Source organism: Odontomachus brunneus, unplaced genomic scaffold, assembly GCF_010583005.1.
Source record: "Odontomachus brunneus isolate Ranch 3 - 2012 unplaced genomic scaffold, Obru_v1 Obru_scaffold_039, whole genome shotgun sequence".
NCBI lineage: Eukaryota > Metazoa > Arthropoda > Insecta > Hymenoptera > Formicidae > Odontomachus > Odontomachus brunneus.
The window spans coordinates 1139588-1146573 of NW_022639489.1; the positions used below are offsets into that span (position 1 = coordinate 1139588).

At 40.3% G+C, this 6986-nt stretch overlaps 2 protein-coding genes across 2 annotated transcripts in view; one reads left to right on the forward strand and one right to left on the reverse strand.

Moving 5' to 3' along the window:
- Nucleotides 1-846, reverse strand: part of LOC116844079 — a 189503-nt gene extending 188657 nt beyond the window's left edge. Inside the window, exon 1 of the mRNA XM_032815197.1 lies at nucleotides 620-846. The gene's annotated coding sequence lies outside the window, so the exon portion shown is untranslated. The remainder of the gene's footprint in view (nucleotides 1-619) is intronic.
- A 315-nt stretch (nucleotides 847-1161) lies between these two features.
- The window catches only part of LOC116844106 (nitrilase and fragile histidine triad fusion protein NitFhit), a 29987-nt gene continuing 24162 nt past the window's right edge, over nucleotides 1162-6986 (forward strand). Inside the window, exon 1 of the mRNA XM_032815234.1 lies at nucleotides 1162-1172. The gene's annotated coding sequence lies outside the window, so the exon portion shown is untranslated. The remainder of the gene's footprint in view (nucleotides 1173-6986) is intronic.

Below are 6986 nucleotides of genomic sequence, written 5' to 3' on the forward strand. Positions count from 1 at the left end.
ACCCCCCTCCCCCCTCCCCCCGCTTCACACATTTATGAAGTGTCCCGAATTCAGGGCTGGGAAATCTGATCATACATATACCATGAGCAGAAATGAGAAGATTACTTACAAATGACGTCTTCACGATACGCCCCGGCTATTCTCGACACTCCCGATATTTATTTCCGCGCGAGACTTACTTTCAACGAGTTAAAGACGCGTAAAATGCGGAGCGATGTCGATCGATATGTCTACGGCGGTTGTTCGATGCAGAAAGATCGAGAATCAAGATAGTCGCGCGATTGTTGAATCGCGTTGAAAATATACGCCAATATATGAACGGCGCCGCGGCCAAAAAGAACGCACTCTATGAGATACTTCTCTCTCCGTATCTCTTTTCCTAACAAGCTGACGCAACCGCCCGAATATTCCGCATCTCTCTTTCTCTCTTTCTCTTTTTCTCTTTGATTGTCATCGCATTTCTATTCCGCAATTCTCGTTCAATAAATCCAACGATCGCCCGATTCTATTGCTACTTGAGCGAGTCGATGTTTTTAGCAAATGGAAGAGACGTCGGCGCGACACATCGCGACAAGCACCGGCCGCATATACCGCGAGGAGAAACGAGAAGATTACTTACAAATGACGTCTTCACGATACGCCTCGGCGATCTCACATCGCTATTCTCGACACTCCCGATACTTATTAACGCGCGAGACTCACTTTCGACGGATAAAAGACGCGAGAAACGCGAAGCGATGTGGACCGATGTGTGTCGATGGCTGCTGCTTGGCGCGAAAAGATCGAGCATTTCGCGCGATTCATTACCAACGTCTAGATTGAATAACCACGATGACAATCCCGTATTACGAAACGAACGCGATTGATCTAGAGTGGTTAGTAACTCGAGCAAGTGGTTAAAGCGTCCGCCGCGGCGCGCCGAACAGATCGCGTCGTTATAGACGCGCGACCTCGTTCGCATCACTGCCGCGTTCACATTCATGCACTTTTGGCACTTTCGGCGCACTAATGAATTTTTGGTGTACGTGACTGACAGCGCGCACGCTGCGAACTTTTCATGCCGAGCAACTGCCATGAACACAACGCTTCGTATTCCATATGTCTTTCGCTTGTGTCCTGTGAGTCTCCTGCGAAAATAAGTATTAGAGTGCCGAAAATAACGACGTGTGCTCGTCAGGACATATCGTAAGTATATTATTACAGAGTAATCTCCTTCCTTCTCGACACATACAGCTAAGGTGACCAGATTTTTCACCCGATTTTTTACCCTTTTTCACCCCGAATTTTTTCGAGTGCTATTCGGGACACCGATTTGTCATCATTTTCAATGATTGTCAACAAATTTTCGGATCTTTTTATCTTTCTCCCCCCGCCCCCCGCTTCACACATTTATGAAGTGTCCCGAATTCAGGGCTGGGAAATCTGATCACCTTACTTCTAGCAATGTCTACAATAAAACGACCACTAATGAATTTATTACTAATGAAATTATGTGTATAGAAAAACGTAATTTGGACAAATAATAAATTTATGAATAATCCTCTTGATACACACTACTGAAAATACGACACTGAGCCTTACATCTCTTTAATTTTTCCTTATTATTCAAATATCTTTTTTCAGTTGGAAAAATTTAATTGCACTTCCTCTGATATACATAAAATGTTAGTTCCACATATAAAAATAAAAACATAGCTATCATGTTTTTATCATTAATATGCACAAAAATATAATTTTTATCTTTAGACACACAACTTTCGCTTTTTCAGTTTATGGAGCACAATCATCCTAATTTGATTTTGCAAAGTATCGATCAATTAAGGAATGATCGTCAGACCGACGTAAAGAAAAATAAACAAACATAATTCCCATGACATTTATTTGAACTCGCCATCTGTGTCTAATTGTCGCAGCCGTTACTACGTGAGTGATCACTATCTCATAATTCGTTCCGCGTGTTACTAGCTTACGTGCAATGCATCCTTAAGGTGCGACGCAATTTTTTAACTCCAAAGCGTCTTAACGTAAGGCGGCGAAGGCGAAGGAAGATGGATGAAAATGAAGTTTCCTTCCCTGAACTTGCGGCCGCAAGAAGTGGCACTAAAGCATCATTATACGACACGACGTGATACACACCGCAAGACACAATGCTTCTTTATTATGCACGTCCACATGTTCTCAAGCTCGACACGACATAAATAGGTCTTAGGTTTTTCATCGCCCTCATGACTCCCCTCCCCTGCCGGAGAATGCTCGATTCAAGAAGATGGGACACGGGTGTTACATAAGTCAATTTTATGTGAGAGGAAACGGATGTCCCCGCGGCGAAAGAAATTAGTCGGGTTAACGTGTTCCCGGACCCACGAAATCGAAAGATGATTTATGGATTGACTTAATGCCTTTCTTCGAAAACCGCTGGAGATAGCTTCTAGGATCTATTCGGCGTGTAGCTTGGCCCTCAAGAACGAGTCATAGAAACGTTCCTTCCACGTATCTGAAGTGGCAAAAGATTAGAACCAAGTATTTTCAGAGGTGATACACTCTTTCTTCTCTGTAACATTGTTTACGGTGACGAGTTTTGAAATTATTTTAAGCTCCGGTCGCTTCTGAAGAGATGGTCACATAGTGATCTTTGCGCTGAAAGACACAATAATGTTCCTTCAACATCATTCACATTTTGACAATAATTCTGGAAAGGAAACGAGCTCTGTGTCGCAGCCAGTTATTCTGATCGATGGCTCGTGTATGTCGCCAATGACTCTTATTAACGACTTTGTGATCTGATCTAAGAATCGCCTTATATCTTTATTACCGCATCTCAGAAACCCCTGCAACGCTCAGGTCGTGTAAATATTATTTATATAAGGAATAAAAAAGAGGAGAAAGTCAAGAAAGATGGAACAAAAAGTCTACGGTGTTCACGCGAATGAGCGGCTGCTAACGCCGTAATACTTTTATTTATAGACCTTGCCGCGAATTACTTACACCCCATCCTCTGTTTCGTTTTGCTAATTATATTATCAGAGTACCGGGAAAGCATTAATGCTCCCACTGTCGGGAAACGAAATCTCCTAGAACAGTATCATATTTACGACACAGATTTCGAGATGATTCGAGCATCCCGTTGACAGGAGAGAATCTTGAGTAAATTAATTTTTAATTATACAGAATGTCAGATGATAAATGAAAAAACGCTCGTGCACATGTAAATTAAATCAAACCGAACAAAAAAGTCATCTATCATTTTACAAATAACTTCGATTTTAACGTAGATTTTTGAGTTATCGATTAAGGCAGTTGTATCGGTAGGTGCCGTATTTTCAGTGGCGCGTCAAAAGGAACTACTCATAAATTTACTATTTGTCCAATTTACTATTTGCGTACCAACTATCAGTAACTTTCAGACATTTAACTGGTTTCTATTACGTTGTGGATAAATTTTTGTAACACACAATAACGTTTAATTTAACATTGAAAATATCCATCGTTGCATCATTGCCAATAATATAATGTTGAACCGCGGCTAATCAACTGGAGGATGTAGCTCCATTCTGGAGGCCAGTAAGCCGCCGGATCACTGCCAAATCACGCATCAACGGCACAAATCGTCGGGAACACTTTTGTCCACCGAAATTGCCGTCATTGTCGCGGACATCGTCTTGATTCGGTCCGCAGCAACAGCTCCTCCGCTCCCACGAGCGTCGCACAAGGGTCAAGAGGAACATGCTCGAGCGAACCTCATCAGTACGAATGCCGGCAATAACGAAGACTTCTTCGTCGAGAGTAACTGGATCGTCCCTCTCGGATCAATATAATCGATATCTACGTGACCATGGCCACCCTCCTCGGAAGGATTCCCATCGCGCTAAGAATAGAATGAAACTTTCCCCCGAATACTTTCGAGAGCCACAACCCTAAATCCACATTGTCGCGAGAGGCGGAAAACGAAATTCGTCTTCTCTGTTGACATTTACGCGCTGAAATTGGCTGCTTCGGGTTGCCAGTCGGACTACTTTTAATTCAATCAAATCAACGAACCGGCACACTTTTCCGTGTGCACTGCTTCCGCACTTCATCCGTGTATTCAACAGGTAATTTGGCAGTGCACACATATTTATCAGCTTGCGTCACCAAATTCATAGCGTCTCGTGTCGGGCGCATTATAAGAAGCTTATTCACTTATCAAATCGAAGCATGCATAAAATTATACAAAAATTTTACGTAACATTTGTCGCACTAATGCACATTCGTGTAATTTGTCTGCGCTGTTCGTGAAAATTTTGATACTGAATGTCGCCATTTTGCACATATAACCTAAAATACGCTCTTGAGCGCCCTGATGAACAAACTTCTCAAAGAGTATCACGTACACTGAAAAAAAAATGTTTGATACTTGTGACAATAATCATATAAAGAAACAATTATTATGAATTTCGGTGAAGAGAAAACTATTTTTGTATTAAATTTCGCTATAATGTTAGTGATAATGACCTTTATATGCACGTTACTGCCATTTTTGTGTCAGAACGGCCAAAAAGTATGGCAGTCGAGCCAAAAATAACTCTACAACTTTAATTAGATCAACCATTTCTTTTTTCTCAGTGTAGTGACAAAGAGATTATCAGAGGATTATTGCAGTTGGACTTGACAGTACATATCGACGAGAATAATCGATATCTGCAATTCAGTCACTCTCGCGTTTGCATTTACGCTCACACACAATCGCACGGATAATCGCGTTCAAGTGGAGACCTTGTTGTACCCGCCATGGCAACGTATCAATCGTAAACTGCTAAAACAACTCGGCCTGGATAGCCGATTGATCGGATATCGCTCGCAAGTATGCGGATTGGTCCCATCGCTAGCCATCGCGGAGGAAGAACCACTCGGTCGCTCCATATACGAAGGAATCCAGCGAATTGGGAGGCTATTGAGTGCGGCAAAGTGGACGAATGTAATGTACAGCCCGCACACGCCTTTCACGAGTGCCCATACCAGAAGGGTCGTTCACGAATACCCAACCCTTTATCGTTATTGCACGTCCGGGGTGGCGCGCGAGGATGGCTTGTAGGTGGCACGTTTGCCGCGTGTTTCCCGGCCGTTCGTCATTTTTAGTGGTCGTCCTTCGGTCGGTGAGGTATTAAATTATATTTCAACGGTGTGATTAACGGTCCCGAGATGTATTATTAAAGCGTAGAACCCGCAGGACGTGGAATCCTTGCTGGACAAGACGACCGCTCTCCTCTTCCACCGTTGCTCCGTCCGCGATATTCCTTTCCATTCGGATCGTGTAGCCTCTTGCCCTTCGAGAAGTCACTCAGAGTATGATGAAAAGAGTACGATGCCTCGCGCGGTGAAAAGTGAATGAAAAATTACTCCAACGAAATAATTGATTCACCCTCATCAAGGGAATTGCGCACGCTGATAATAATTCGTCGTGTACAGTCAGATAATTAAGGTCGGTATTCATGGTCGGATCTTGTATTTGAGGTCGTCTTGAGTTCATCCTCAGACGTAGTAATTCTCACAGAAGATACGTTTTTTTGTTGGATACAAAATACATCGCAAAACTCCTCAAGAAGAAAAGTGTTGCAATCTTTGATTATCTATCTGTACTATAAAATGTTACGAACAGAGAGACGTTTTCGATGTTTCACACGTAATAGTGAAGGAAGATAATCCGAAGAATCTCTTGGAAACCTACGTCGGTATCTCCATTGCGTAAACAATCCCGACGGAATGTAAATCATACGAGGAAGGAATGGGTGGTCTCGAGATAAATATTCTTCCCTAATTCTTTTCGAAAAGTACGATGAATATATTTCGTGTTTCTCCCCGACGTGATTTACGGTAATTGATCGGCGACGATAAACGGCTGTGAAATTCGCGTTTCTCTCGCAAACGAAAGGGCATACCTTTTCACGAAGATACGATTATTACTTGGCTGCTATACATATAAACAAAAAAGTCAATAGTTCACAGTATTCTGCAGAGGTGATTTACGACAGCATACGATGATACGCACTTTAGTTGTGAGGGTGAATTTAAGGTTGTTTGTTTCGTGGTTTAGTTTTCTTGTCAATTTATTTTTTACCAGCGTTCAAGTTTACAGTTACAACTGAAAGCTTTTTGTGTTAAATACTTCTGTTTGCCCGCACGTTCTATCTCTGTCGCGTGCAATAATTCAAGAATTATAAGAAGAAAAAAATAAGAACATCAAAGATCCGTTTCTCGGTTATTGCGTTTCTCAACTTGACAAAAAATTTCGATGGGAACGTGCGAATGTTAACAAGTTGTCTCATGGCAATAAATATTTTACAAGTATATATATATATACAGGGTGTAAAACAATTAGACCGACAGACTTTGAGAGGAAATAGAGGACATAAAGACAAACATATTTTGTTAATAATGTTTTTCTCTACAACGCTTTGTTTTAATACTACAGGATAAATAGGAATTTTATGATTTTAATAAAAAACAAACGTAAAGTGGAAAAATTAAATTTATTTCAATTACACATATATATTTTAATCTTTAAAAAACAATGAACAAAAGAACGGAACAAAAATGCGTAATTAATTAGCTCAATTTATAATAAATGTTCAAAAATTCCTCCATTTGCTTCAACACACAGATGACATCGTCGAAACATTGATTGTCTCACACACTCGAATACTTCAGGAATACTCTGAACTTGATATGCAGCAGTAATAAAATGTGTAATTGAAATAAATTTAATTTTTCCACTTATATGTTTGTTTTTTATTAAAATTATAAAATTCCTATTTTATACTCTGTAGTATTAAAACGAAGCGTCATAGAGAAAAACGTTACATTACATTAACAAAATATGTTTGTTTTTATGTCCTCTATTTCCCCTCAAAGTTTGTCGGACTAATTTTTTTACACCCTATATATATATATATATATATATATATATATATATATATATATATATATATATATATATATATATATATATA